Raw genomic sequence first — 12,926 nt, 5'->3', positions numbered from 1 at the left:
CAGTTCCCCTTGGAATTGAAAATTACATTCAAGCGAGTTTATTTTAATGTTTTCTATCCATATAATACTGCGACCACATACATTTGGTTTTGTGATTTGTCAATCAAGTGCAGTTAGCAGGAAAGCTTCTGAAGATTATTCTTCAGAACAAGGTTTTTTGTATCCAATATTGGATGCATAAAACCTTGAGTCTCCAACGTAACACTCTCGTTTTTGAAGTCACCCAAATATTTATTTATTCTTTCATTCAGGATGGATTTAGATTCAACTTCAAACAAATGATCTCTAAATCAACGATAGTCCTACGTCACCCTTGCGGTTATACCATAGATATAACCCACTTCCTGTTTTTTTAAAGCAAGTCATTTCTCATCTGGTTTATTATGAAACACATTTATTTTGGTTTTTCGAATATTTCGCGTCTGATCAAAACAAATTCTGAATAATTGTTTTTATTTCTCTAAGAATTGCGAATGTATGTGCGAAAGTATGAAAATTGACTCAAACTCATATATGTACGGTGCCCTTAAATTCAACTCGATATCGAAGGTGTTGATCAATTTCAGAATTCCATCTTTAGTACGGTAACCCATTGTTCATTGGATATGTTATGTAAAGAAAAAAACCTCAGCTTTCCAGAAAAAATATCAAAAAGTATAGCGCCCTCTAGACCAAGGCCATGTAAACATCAAAAACCAGATACAATCAGAGGAAGACTAGATTATTGGTTTTAAATTGATATGTCGAATTTTTGAAAAAAGGCATTTTTGAAAAAAAGTGGAAAAAGTTGTTTTTTCGAACCACCCTAAAATAAAAATGGGTGTACGGGTACGGGTACAATATTTTGCGATAAAGAACAAATCTATCACTTTTCACGAATATCTGAGAAACACTATAACGGTTCGACATGGAATGGATTTTTGACATATCTTAAAATCAAAGATGTATCTTTTTTCGTTTTTGAGTTATGATTTTTCAAATTTAATTTTTCGGACCATCGGTTGACTTTGAAAAATCATAACTTAAAAACGAAAAAAATCATATCTCTAATTTTGCTAGCTGCCTCAATATGTAATAATAGTCCATGTAGTCAGAGGGGGCAGCCCCAGCCACCAAACAATCGCCTCAGTCTAAATTCATGAAGTTAACTATCAGTTAGTTACTGAGAACTCTTTTTGATACCCATGCGCTGTAGTAGTAAAGGCTACTATGGGTCACATGCAGAGCATCAATGGAGCTTAAAAATAAAATTGATCTCAACGATATTTAATTCTATCTGATTAAGCCAGACTGAAATTGATCAAAATCCAATATCAACAAGATATCAATTGCTTGAGCTGAGTATTTTTTCACTTCCTATAATTTCATGGTTGAGCTTACAGGATGATAAGCAACAACAATTTCAATGTCATACATAGCTTGACTATCGAAATCGATAGGTAAACGAGTAATAAAGACGGAACATTGCCTAACAGGAATATCACACTGCAGCAACATCAAGCACTTGTTGTGAAGCATGGAATAAACACCAAACACTCACCTCAACTCGCATATTTGCTCAGTCACACAAACCTGTACACACATCGCATCTTTTCCCCAAACAACATTACTCTCGTTGAGGTTGGTGGACTGGCTTACCGGTTGGTCGGTGGGGTCCTACCCGGAAATTGTTAACACCTCTTCTCTAACGAAACTCGCATCGTATCTCCGGACGCGGTCTCCTGGATGGAGGTGAGAGAAAAATTTATGTAGTAAAAATGAGAACACCCTCGCACCGTTGTTTCGGATGTGTTCATAACGGTGACCGGTGTGCTCACAGAACCGAAACCATCGTGTGCACTTCCGGCAGCTCCCTTTAGTGGAGGTGTCTGTCCAGTATTAAATATAATAACACCGTACACACTTGTTCCTGCCTGCGAGAAGATGCTATCGCAAATGTTCACCCTCTGCCATATCCCTCCCTCCATCCCACGAACCCGAATACTAAACTTTTGGTAGAATTAATTGATGCACAGTCGCTATACAAAGCGAATGCTGGAGGCAACTTGATAGACATCACGCTGCCCAAAATTGATAGTTTTGTTATCATTCTATCCGTTACTGTATCAATCTAGCAGAGTGTGACACATGAACAAAAAAAAAGAAGAAGAAAGAAAGCACGAAACGGGAGGGAAACTATCGATTTCCCCCCCATTTAATCACTAGATTATACAACAGCCCGATCGAATTCCAATCTATTCCGTATCAGTCCAATAGCGAACAAGCATGAATATGTTTGATTTGATGTGAAAATCACACTTTCCCAGCGTATTGGAAATGTCAGATGCAATCGGAGCGGGAAATATACCGGGAATGAAGGACTGCATTCAATCAGAGCTCTCCAAAGCCAGAGTGCCGCCAAGCGGAGAATGAAGCCATGGATGCTGCTGCTACTGTGTGAGCTGCGGAATTGAATGTCAATGTGATCGAAAAGTACTTTTTTTCGTTCTGTGTGTGTATGTTTTTTTTTCTTTTTCAGTAGAACGAGATAGTGAACGCTATGTCCTTATTTTTGGAGATGATTTGTGGAACGATGGTTTTTGTTATGTTGAAAAATATTGGCATGTTTTATCAATTATTCCCTTAAAATTTACATTTGGAGGAGACATTGCACAATGGTCCAGGAGATGCATTTAAGTGGAAATTAGCATTTAGAGCACGTTATTCTCTAGACAAAAACTGTCTTCGACAAAGTTGTTACATATGATAAAACGCTCATTTTAACACTAGAACTACCGACATTTGTCATATACCTATTTCTACCAAACCGCTCTTTTGCTGTCAAAATATAATAATTCGAAAAGAATTTACAGAGAATAAAATATATTTCATTCTAATATTGCAAGTACATGATGAATACATCTATTTGCATAAAATATAGTATTTTCATTTGTATTTTTATTTAGACATACAAGACAAAAAAGTTAGAGAAACAGAGTGCAAAGTGCAAAGTGATTTTGAAAATGCTGTAACTTTTTGAAGAATCAACGTATGAAGATGGGATTCATATAATTTTGAAGCTTTCAAACTTTGTTTTGGAATATGTTATGAACATATTTTGATATGTATGTATGAAGATGTAGTGGACAAAAATATCAGGAAGTATTAAAAAATCGATTTCTTTCCGTTTTTTTTTCAAACTTTTTGTAGGCTAACACAATTTCTTGCTAACCAACTCAATAATAAATCCAATCAACCTTATTAAACAGCTTTCATTTGATTCCTATAACATTTATGTAGGACTTTTACATGCTAAGATATTTTTGTTTGAATGAAAAGTTACCCCATAATCTTCGATGATAAATAATTCAATAAATAATTATCGCATCGCAAACGGAGAGGTGGTTTTGAAAACTCCAATAAATTCTGTATAAAGTTAATTTGTTGCTTTGACGAAAACAATAATTTGAATTGTATGCATCAATTTTAAAAATGTGTCAAAATTACGTTTCTATACTATTTTAGAAAATCTTCTGTAATATTGCAAATATTGTAGTAAATTTGAATGTTAGCAGGTAAATTTTTAGCACGGTATATCCCATAAACTCCTGTGTACATTTCATATTGATACGCTTAGCCGTTTTTTCTAGCCGATCGATCAAAGTTTGGAGTAAATTAGAGCAACACTTCATCGCACACTGTACCAAAATTACAAAATGCAAAATTACAAAATGCTATGCGTACCCTACAAATGAACGATTCGTAACTTCCGTTCTCATGCGTCTGTGGGTATGACAATCGTAAGGAGTGATAACATTCACACATATACTTACATATTTTCACCTATACACTCTACCCCTCCAATTATTGCTTTGAAAATGATGTTTATTTATATCCTTCTTGGAGAGCATTCAGCTTTTTGTGCAGGTAGTACCATCAGGAGAAATTATAGTTATGCTGACGGTCATTCTAATCCAAAGATGACGACAGTATCAACATTCTTCTTAGTCTACGTAAATTGATTCTCTTTACTATTGCTCTCTGAGGAAACAAACATTTTTTTTTATGATTTGATCATCTATATTTCAGATACAGTCAACTTTCAGGTTTTAATTCATAAACATCATGATCGATATCAGCAAAGTCTTCTGTTGGATCTGTTACGCCCTCTAAAACATTTTTGCATTTTTGGGATAAGTTTTATAGCTAGATAAAATTACAGATTTGGAATTTTTTCCTTCAATATAGGGCCCTATTATAGAAATCGAATCGAGGATTCGATACAATCACTATCACTATCACACCGAGTAAAATCTGGAATTATAGAAATCGAGGAAAACTGCTCGATTCGTTAGCAAGCTCGAATGTCAGCGGTTGTGATGAAATATTTTGAAACAAGCTTGAAATGTTTCACGAAGCACTATAGAAAGGATGCCAAATCTTTTTTTGAGGCATCTGCTATAAAAATGTATTTCCAAATTGTTAATATGGTTATGTTTTGGAGAAAACTGATATTCCCTCAACGAATGAAGCTTAATAGGCGTAATGCATGCATGGATGTGTAATAAAAACGATATCATGGAACAATTTGCTTTACAAAAATATAATTATTAGAAAATGAATCTTTTCATTTATTTTCACAACTGCAATCTATGGAATTCCGTAAGGAGTCACACATAAATTCCACTTTTTTAAGGAAAACATTTTTTTATGTAATTCTCTTTTAGCGTCTATTTCTTGTTGTAGCGGCGTCAATAGCATTATTGTATTGGGCCACCACCTTTGGCCCTGAATTCTCGCTTGTTGTGTGCTAGTGTTTATTTACTTTTCACCTCATGTCAATCCAAATCTGTAATTTAAAAAAATCATTATTGTTTTGCAAGACATTTCTGCTTTAGCATATGGTATAGAAAGTTCGGTATAGTATAACAATAAAAAAGAAAATTGCTGACAAAAGTAACACGTACTAACATACGCTAGCAGGAATAAGACGTTTTTAGGTAGGAAATTCGTTTGATAGTAATTCAAATAATATGATAAAATTTACTTGTGAAGTGTATGTATCGTAGAAGAAACACTTACTTTCTGGCATTCTGAACCAAGACGCATTGATGGTCTCAGCGCATTAAGCTCCTCACTGAATTCCCCCACGTTTCCTTAACCGGGATTTTATTTGAACTTCCTCCACAAATACCTCGAGCAATGTTTACATTCGCTTCCATTGGTTCAACGAGTCGTTTAAACAGGTGGTGATTTGTCTGTCCACTCGTTTTCAGCCACTGAAATATGTGCTGGAAGTAAGTTCTGCATTGTAAATTATAACATAATTAATATGAATAATGTTGGATTGAACACTTACCTTGTATAGACTATTCTGGCAGCACCGTAAAACAAATACTGATCAAAACAAACGAACATTATATATATTCAAGCGTTTCTGAAATGTTTCCTAAAGGAAAATATCAGGAACGCAACCCAAAACAAAATAATTCTCTGAAGATATGCAACAAGTGAACCAAACAACTCGAAAAGTTCTGACACTTGTATCGATAACTATCACTCGCTCGGTGCTATCGAATTGCTCGATTTCTATAATAGGGCCCATAATACAAATATACACAACTTACTTGTACTGCAAACTAATATAACTTTTTTTTTTAATCAACCAAATTGTCCACAACATTGTGAGTATTTCAACTGCACTAATTTTAACATCACCTATTTCTACCGTATACAAAAACTGTCAATGAGAAAATAAAATTGCATCACAATATATTACAAAATTCTAAAAATTTCCAAAATTTTGTGGTTTAGAAGCAGTATTTATTCCGGAAATTTTGATTGGCTGGCACCGTAGTGGCAGATTGACGTTTTTTCTAAGCAATTTTGGAATTAGAAATATGAAAAGTCACGGCCGGTCATTTTGACCGGTCGGTATAAATAGGTATACCACATATGTATATCAGAAGAATTGGAAGTAAGAGACAAATCATATAACCGGTCATTGACCAAAATTTTCGATGAAATAAAAAATCTAAGTTGTGAGTCCTTATTATATATCAGGTTGGGGAAAAAGTAATCCATCATTTTATGGGGGTGAAATTCAAAATCTTTTTTAATATTCTTCGGTTTGTCCGATTTGTGTCAAATATGCACCATTCTGAAGGTAACTTCTTTTGATGATGATGATGATGATGATGGCCTAGCTCATACCCCTAAAAAGGTTTGAGCAGAACGATTTATCTTATAGATAATATTTATTTTCAAACACATAATGAAACAAGTATTATAGAAACAAAATCTAAGCGAGCTGGCTCTGTTGCAGGCATAAATATCTATCAATAGAACATTAAAATAGGCATGAACTGCGAAAAAACGAACAATGTTCCTATCCATATTGAATTGACATAGTCATAGTCTCAACTTCAGGGCCAAACTTTTTTTTTTCAAGGCTTGTCAAGAAAATTTCCAACCCGGGAAGATCCTTGACTGATTGGGAATTAAACCCAATATGATGAAAGATAGTTTACGACAATTCTGATTGAGCTATCCCAATTCCATTTTCCGCTTCAGACCCTACATAAAATTTCATTGTGTGTCATTTTTTTTTGCCAGTCTTCATTCTTAACATTAGTCCAGGCCCACCAAACGCGCGCGAAACTCAAACTTTCGTAGACAACGCTCGTTTTTCTTTTTCCTTTTTAATAATCTACAATACAATAAAAAAACATCATCATCATCAGTACGAACATGGCAGTTTGAGATAACTGTAAATTTTTTTAAATTTCAATAACTAGTAAACATAAATAAATTAATTTACAAAAATTTTTCGAAAACCTGTTTACAAAATAGATTTAACGTGGGAAATACACTTTCTCTTAAACTCTGCCATTGTTGCCGCTCGTTTTATTCCCCTGGGCATCGAATTGAAAAAATGTATTCCTTTTGTAAAAACAACGAGTTCTGCGACCTACTGAATTCAGTAAAACCTGTTTTTGTGCGTTTTTTTGTACGAATTTTTTTGTGCGATTTTCAGTTCTTGTGCGGTTTTTTTTGCGCGATTTTTTTTTTGCGGTGTATGAAAAGAAGTTTATTTGACGAAGTTATCGTCCATTGAGTTTTTTTCGATGGTTTATATATTAGTCTGTCAAGAAAGTCCTGCGGTATTTCCGCGAGGTGTCGTTGTAAGCGCGTAGTTCTAGTTGTATTCATTGTATCGAGTCATACTATAGCTTGTTGGAAAGGTATTTCTGCGCGCTATAATATAGTCCTTGACAGTGTTTTGTTTGGCTAAGTCGTTCGTGAGTTATAGTGTCGCAAATGTGGAGCAAAATAAAGAGAAAATCCGACATATTTTACAGTACTACTATGACAAAGGCAAAAATGCATCTCAAGCTGCCAATAAAATTTGTGCAGTCTATGGACCCGATACAGTTTCCATTTCCACCGCACAACGATGGTTTCAACGTTTTCGTTCTGGTGTAGAGGTCGTCGAAGATGCGCCACGCTCCGGAAGGCCTGTCGTCGAAAATTGCGACAAAATCGCTGAATTAGCCGAGAAAGACCGGCATAGTAGCAGCCGTAGCATCGGCCAAGAGCTGGGGATAGGTCATCAAACCGTTATTAACCATTTGAAGAAGCTTGGATTCACAAAGAAGCTCGATGTATGGGTGCCACACACGTTGACGCAAAAAAACATCTTTGACCGTATCGAAGCATGTGAATCGCCGCTGAATCGCAACAAAATCGACCCGTTTCTGAAGCGGATGGTGACTGGCGATGAAAAGTGGGTCACTTACGACAACGTGAAGCGCAAACGGTCGTGGTCGAAGCCCGCTGAAGCGGCTCAGACGGTGGCCAAGCCCTCATTAACGGCCAGGAAGGTTCTGCTGTGTGTTTGGTGGGATTGTCAAGGAATAATCTATTATGAGCTGCTTCCCTATGGCCAAACGCTCAATTCGGGCCTGTACTGAAAACAACTGGACCGCTTGAAGGTAGCACTCATGAAGAAGAGGCCATCTTTGATAAACAGAGGCCGCATTGTCTTCCATCAGGACAACGCCAGGCCACACACTTCCTTGGTGACGCGCCAGAAGCTACGGGAGCTCGGATGGGAGGTTCTTTTGCATCCGCCGTATAGTCCGGACCTTGCACCAAGTGACTACCACCTGTTTTTGTCCATGGCGAACGAGCTAGGTAGTCAGAAGTTAGCCACAAACGAGGCCTGTGAAAATTGGCTATCCGAGTTTTTTTGCCAATAAGGAAGCGAGCTTCTATAACAGGGGTACAGGGAAACTTCGATATAACGTACCCTCGATATAACGTCACTCGATATAACGTACACATTTCCAAAGTGTAAAGGAAAATTTTTTTCAATATTTTTTTTTTCTGATAGAACAATGAATTATCTGTATTGTGATGCTAAAACAAGTTTTGTACCTTCAACCAATCCCGAAATACAGCTGGTTTTGTGATTCCGGATTCTAAATGAATCAAGCTTTAATCAACAGTACGAAGGGAAACATCATGAGAAAGGCTGGCTTCGTCTTCTGATTGAAGTTATTCATCAACTGTACTAAAATAGCAACACAATAATGTATTATAGACTACGTTTGTGTGTACTTCATTGTGCTTCGATATAGCGTACAATTCGATACAACGTACAATTTTGAAAGTGAAATGTACGTTATATCGAAGATTACCTGTATTATGAAGTTGGCATCTCGTTGGGAACAAGTCATCGAACAAAACGGCGCATATTTGACTTAAAACAGATGATTGTAACTAATTTTATGAACAATTGAAAATTCAAAAAAAATACCGCAGGACTTTTTTGACAGCCTAATATGTACGCGCAATCGAAAAGGCAAAGTGTTCCATCGAAAAGCAGAGAAACAAAAGGAAATTGAACGGAGATTTGACGTGGATTTGAGTTATTTTCTTGGGGGAAATTTTTTTTTATACGGTCCCTATCTACCGCACAAAAAAAGTTTTTTTCAAAATGTGTACCGACCACGATTTTTTAAAGCTGCTGGTGAAGTTTTGCACGATTTTTTTATGCGACTTTTTTGTGCGGTCCCTATCCCCCGCACAAAAAAAGGTTTGTCTGTATAAAGATAGGTGTTCTTGCATCATACGCGTTTCTAGTATTGTATCCATGAACATCACTTCCTCTTTCAATTCGATCACACAAATATCGAGACAGCATACCATTTGAAATTTTAAAGATGAACACCATTGTCAAGTAATAAATTCTTTGCTTCACAGATAGCCACTGTAGCGCGTCCAACATCAAATTAGAGGAAGTGTATCTATTACATCTTAAAATCAAACGCATCACCTTATCTTGTAAACGCTGCAATCTCGTTAATTGTGTATTGTTTGCAAGGAACAGGATCGACGAGTAAAAGTCTATATGTGGTGAGATCAATGATTTATATAACTTAATTTTAATTTTCAGTACGAGACTATTCGCAAAATTGCATGTATAATCAGCATATGCGTACATTGCGAAAATCTGATCTGTACAAATTGTGTACAATTGATGGAAAAACATTGCCATCTGCTCGATTTTTGAAAAAATGCAGTTTTATTTAAGCTATGTTACCAACGCCAGTTTGTTGTGGAAACAGCAAATTTTAATCGCTGTTTCCACAACCGATTGGCGTTCATCCATCAAAGTATGGGAGAATCTGTTTCCAAATATTTTCTGCAACATGCCACCGTTGAGTGGAGCAAGAGGTAGCATCAGAGAGAATAGTTCTGCACATTTTCCGTCTTTGTAGCGTGTGTCGAGCGGGCCAACGTGGTTGAGAACCCGATTGTAATAACTATTGACAGCATCTTCTATTCCAATCGAAATGCAATTGAAAACATCCGTGTTGAATAAGATAATGCCGTCCGAAATTATCCGATGTAAAGCAAATACAGTTTACGCGAGGATGTTCTGAGTTTTGATAAAAGATGCGTTTTGATGGAGATTTTAGACATTACCCTTCGATCAACTCTCAGCTTCAATTCATCCGAAAAAGACATCGAGCAAGTGAGGTAAGTGAACATCGTTAAGATGCTTTGTCCCTTGATTGATGTTGTTATTTGAAATGTTTTGTCTCTTCTCGTTTATTCTATGCCATCAGAACGGATTAAAAATCATATCGCATAAGATTCCAAATTACGTCACATTATAAGGGAAATGGTGCTTGCGCCACATCACAGTGGAAATGGCGCTTACGCCATTCCGTTTTCAAGCTTTTACGGGGTCATTTTTCCACATTTCTATAAAACTTCACAGTCGTTTGAAAGGATTTGGTATTCTTTATCGATTTATAACATAAAAAGTAAAATGTCAATTTTGGCGCTTGCGTCACTTTGCGAGATCACGGCAGTTCAGTCTCAAGTTATAGCGCGTCAAAGATGGAGTCCACCAATCGTCGTGGAAATCGATAGAATCGATGAAATCATCCAAGTAGACCGGCATGTAAGCACTCGCTCGATTGGGCAGGAACTGGGTATAGACTAAAGTGACCAGATGGTCAGAGGTCTAACGCGGGACACAAAAAACAAAACGTTTTGTATATACTTTACGTGAACATAAACCATAGTTTAGAGAGTCTCATTTATTCGTGAAGCTCTTAACATGTGACCTTGCAATTAAACCTGATCTGTATTATTTCTCAGAAGTATCTGCACTCAGTTGCGATTTTGTTTACGCCTGAAAATCACTCATTCAGTCAGAGCATTCAAGTCTGGCAAGCACGATTCAAATTCTACAATTTTCTCCCAATTATCGAATGGAATGCTTGAAAATTCCAATCCTTTTTTCATCAATTTTAGCGTTAACGTATGCAATAAAAAAATGGACTAATTTCGGATGGCGATGAAAAAAAAACTACAAAAGATAATAAAATCCAGGGAAAGAAGTGAAAATCTTCTTTTTTACTGGTGAAAAACTTCTTTTCGTTCTCATAATGAAAGACAAGACGTACTTGATGCTTGAATTCAACGAATGGCAGCGGACCGAATACTTCACGTTCCCTAGGTTAGCGACGGCGACGAATGTATCACCCACATCAAGTTCTCGATGGAGGTCATTCTCTAACAAACGAGAAGAGAATGTCCAAGCCGCTCTTCTTTCGAGTCATATGGTGAACTGGGAGATATACAGTACGAAGTGCTTGCCGGAAGTTGCGAAGGTGATGTGGTCTTCATGCCGAACCTGGGATCTGCCCTTTATGCCAAAAGATCACTGGCGGATGGATCGGCTGGAGATAAACATTGTCGCGAAGACCGCCAACCTTCCCAACATCCCCCAGCTGCGACCGATAGAAAACTTTTGAGCGAATAGCCAAAATGGACATAGCCGACCACCAAAGTCACGAAAAGGTTAAAGAACACGCCGACATACATCTTTTCATCGGCCATGGTTGAGGTTCCGGCCAACTTCCGTAAGGCCGCCAAGCGCTTCATTTACGATACTTCATCAAACAACCCTGCCTCTTCCTGTCCCGTATACACTAGTTCTTCCGACTTATTGAACACGTTAAGCCCTGACCGAGATAGGGGACCAAAGATGAAATTTTCGTCTGACTCACGTTGGTCCCTTCGGATCTATAGGGGACTTTTATCAAAATCATTTTCTAATTTTGTTGCTGTCGTTTCCATTTGACACTCTCTAAACAAAAAGTCCACTATCGGTCCGATGAAACCAGCTCAACGTATTAATCTTTGGATGCATTGGAAGCTCTCTTGAATAATCTGCCAGAGGGGGATAATGAAGTTGCATTCTAAATGACAACAAGTTTGCGAACAAAACGGCACACATTTGACTTAAATTGGATAATTTTAAGTATGTTAAATAAAGCGTCAAATTTAGATCAGCAATACGACATTTATTTTTCCCCAACCCAATATTATAGAACAACTTATACATCAATATACTCGGAATTCGAGAAGTTTCTGTTGGGTAATTCTAAAATGTAACGTATTTCTTCATCAATAACTTTGCGACCGCTCGTACATATCCATCATACAAGGTAATGTTGTTCCTCAAATTCAACAAATATTCTCGGTTCATGAAATTATCCAGCACTGTATTGAAAAGTCTCAAAATATTTGCGCGCAGTGAAAATAATTCGGATTTATCACTCTGGAATAGTTGATTCAATCGATATGCATCGATTATACATATTGATAAAAACTTTGGTGCGGACATGTGCGGACCGGAGAGCTATTATGATAGCTCTCATATCCAACCAGGAAAACATTGATAGGGATCCCAGTATATTTTTAACGGACAATCTTCATTCTGATAAAGTGAAAAGTATAAACATCAGGAGAAATCAGGATCATTTCTAAAAAGTCAGGTTCGTCAGGATATCAGGGAACCAATATGTCTGAGAAAACCTTAAAAATCAGGTGGGTTGGCATCTCTGGGTGTGTGTGTTCCGACTTTTGTGCAGATTTAATTCCTGTAGGGAAATAATATCAATGTAAATACATAGAGCAAATCCTCACTCAATCGGAAAATGATGCTATTCCATGCCAAACCGATACAGTTTTCATATTTTCGTGAAAAGTGGTAGTATTGTTCCTTTGGAAAAATATTAGACCCGTATTTCTCTTTTTTTTTCATTAGGGTGCCCATTTCCAGTTCAGGGTGGTCCGAAAAATCATTTTTCCCCCTTTCTTCCAAAAATTATTTTTTTCAAAAATTCATAACCTTTGAACTACTGTACCGATACAGAGCTAAAGAAAGAAGATACAGGTTCGGTTTTATTTTCGCAATTAATAATATTCAAATACAACAAATCGATGTATGAGACGAGAAAGCAAACATGTTCTTGGTGGATAGAATTCTTAAACTGCTGAAAGGTGGCAGAATATTGTGGAAAAAAATTGAATATATGTATGTCTGTCTATGGAAATGATACTATTGTACTTTCAAAAAT

Source organism: Toxorhynchites rutilus, chromosome 2, assembly GCF_029784135.1.
Source record: "Toxorhynchites rutilus septentrionalis strain SRP chromosome 2, ASM2978413v1, whole genome shotgun sequence".
In the NCBI taxonomy this organism is placed as follows: domain Eukaryota; kingdom Metazoa; phylum Arthropoda; class Insecta; order Diptera; family Culicidae; genus Toxorhynchites; species Toxorhynchites rutilus.
This window is presented reverse-complemented; position numbering follows the sequence as displayed.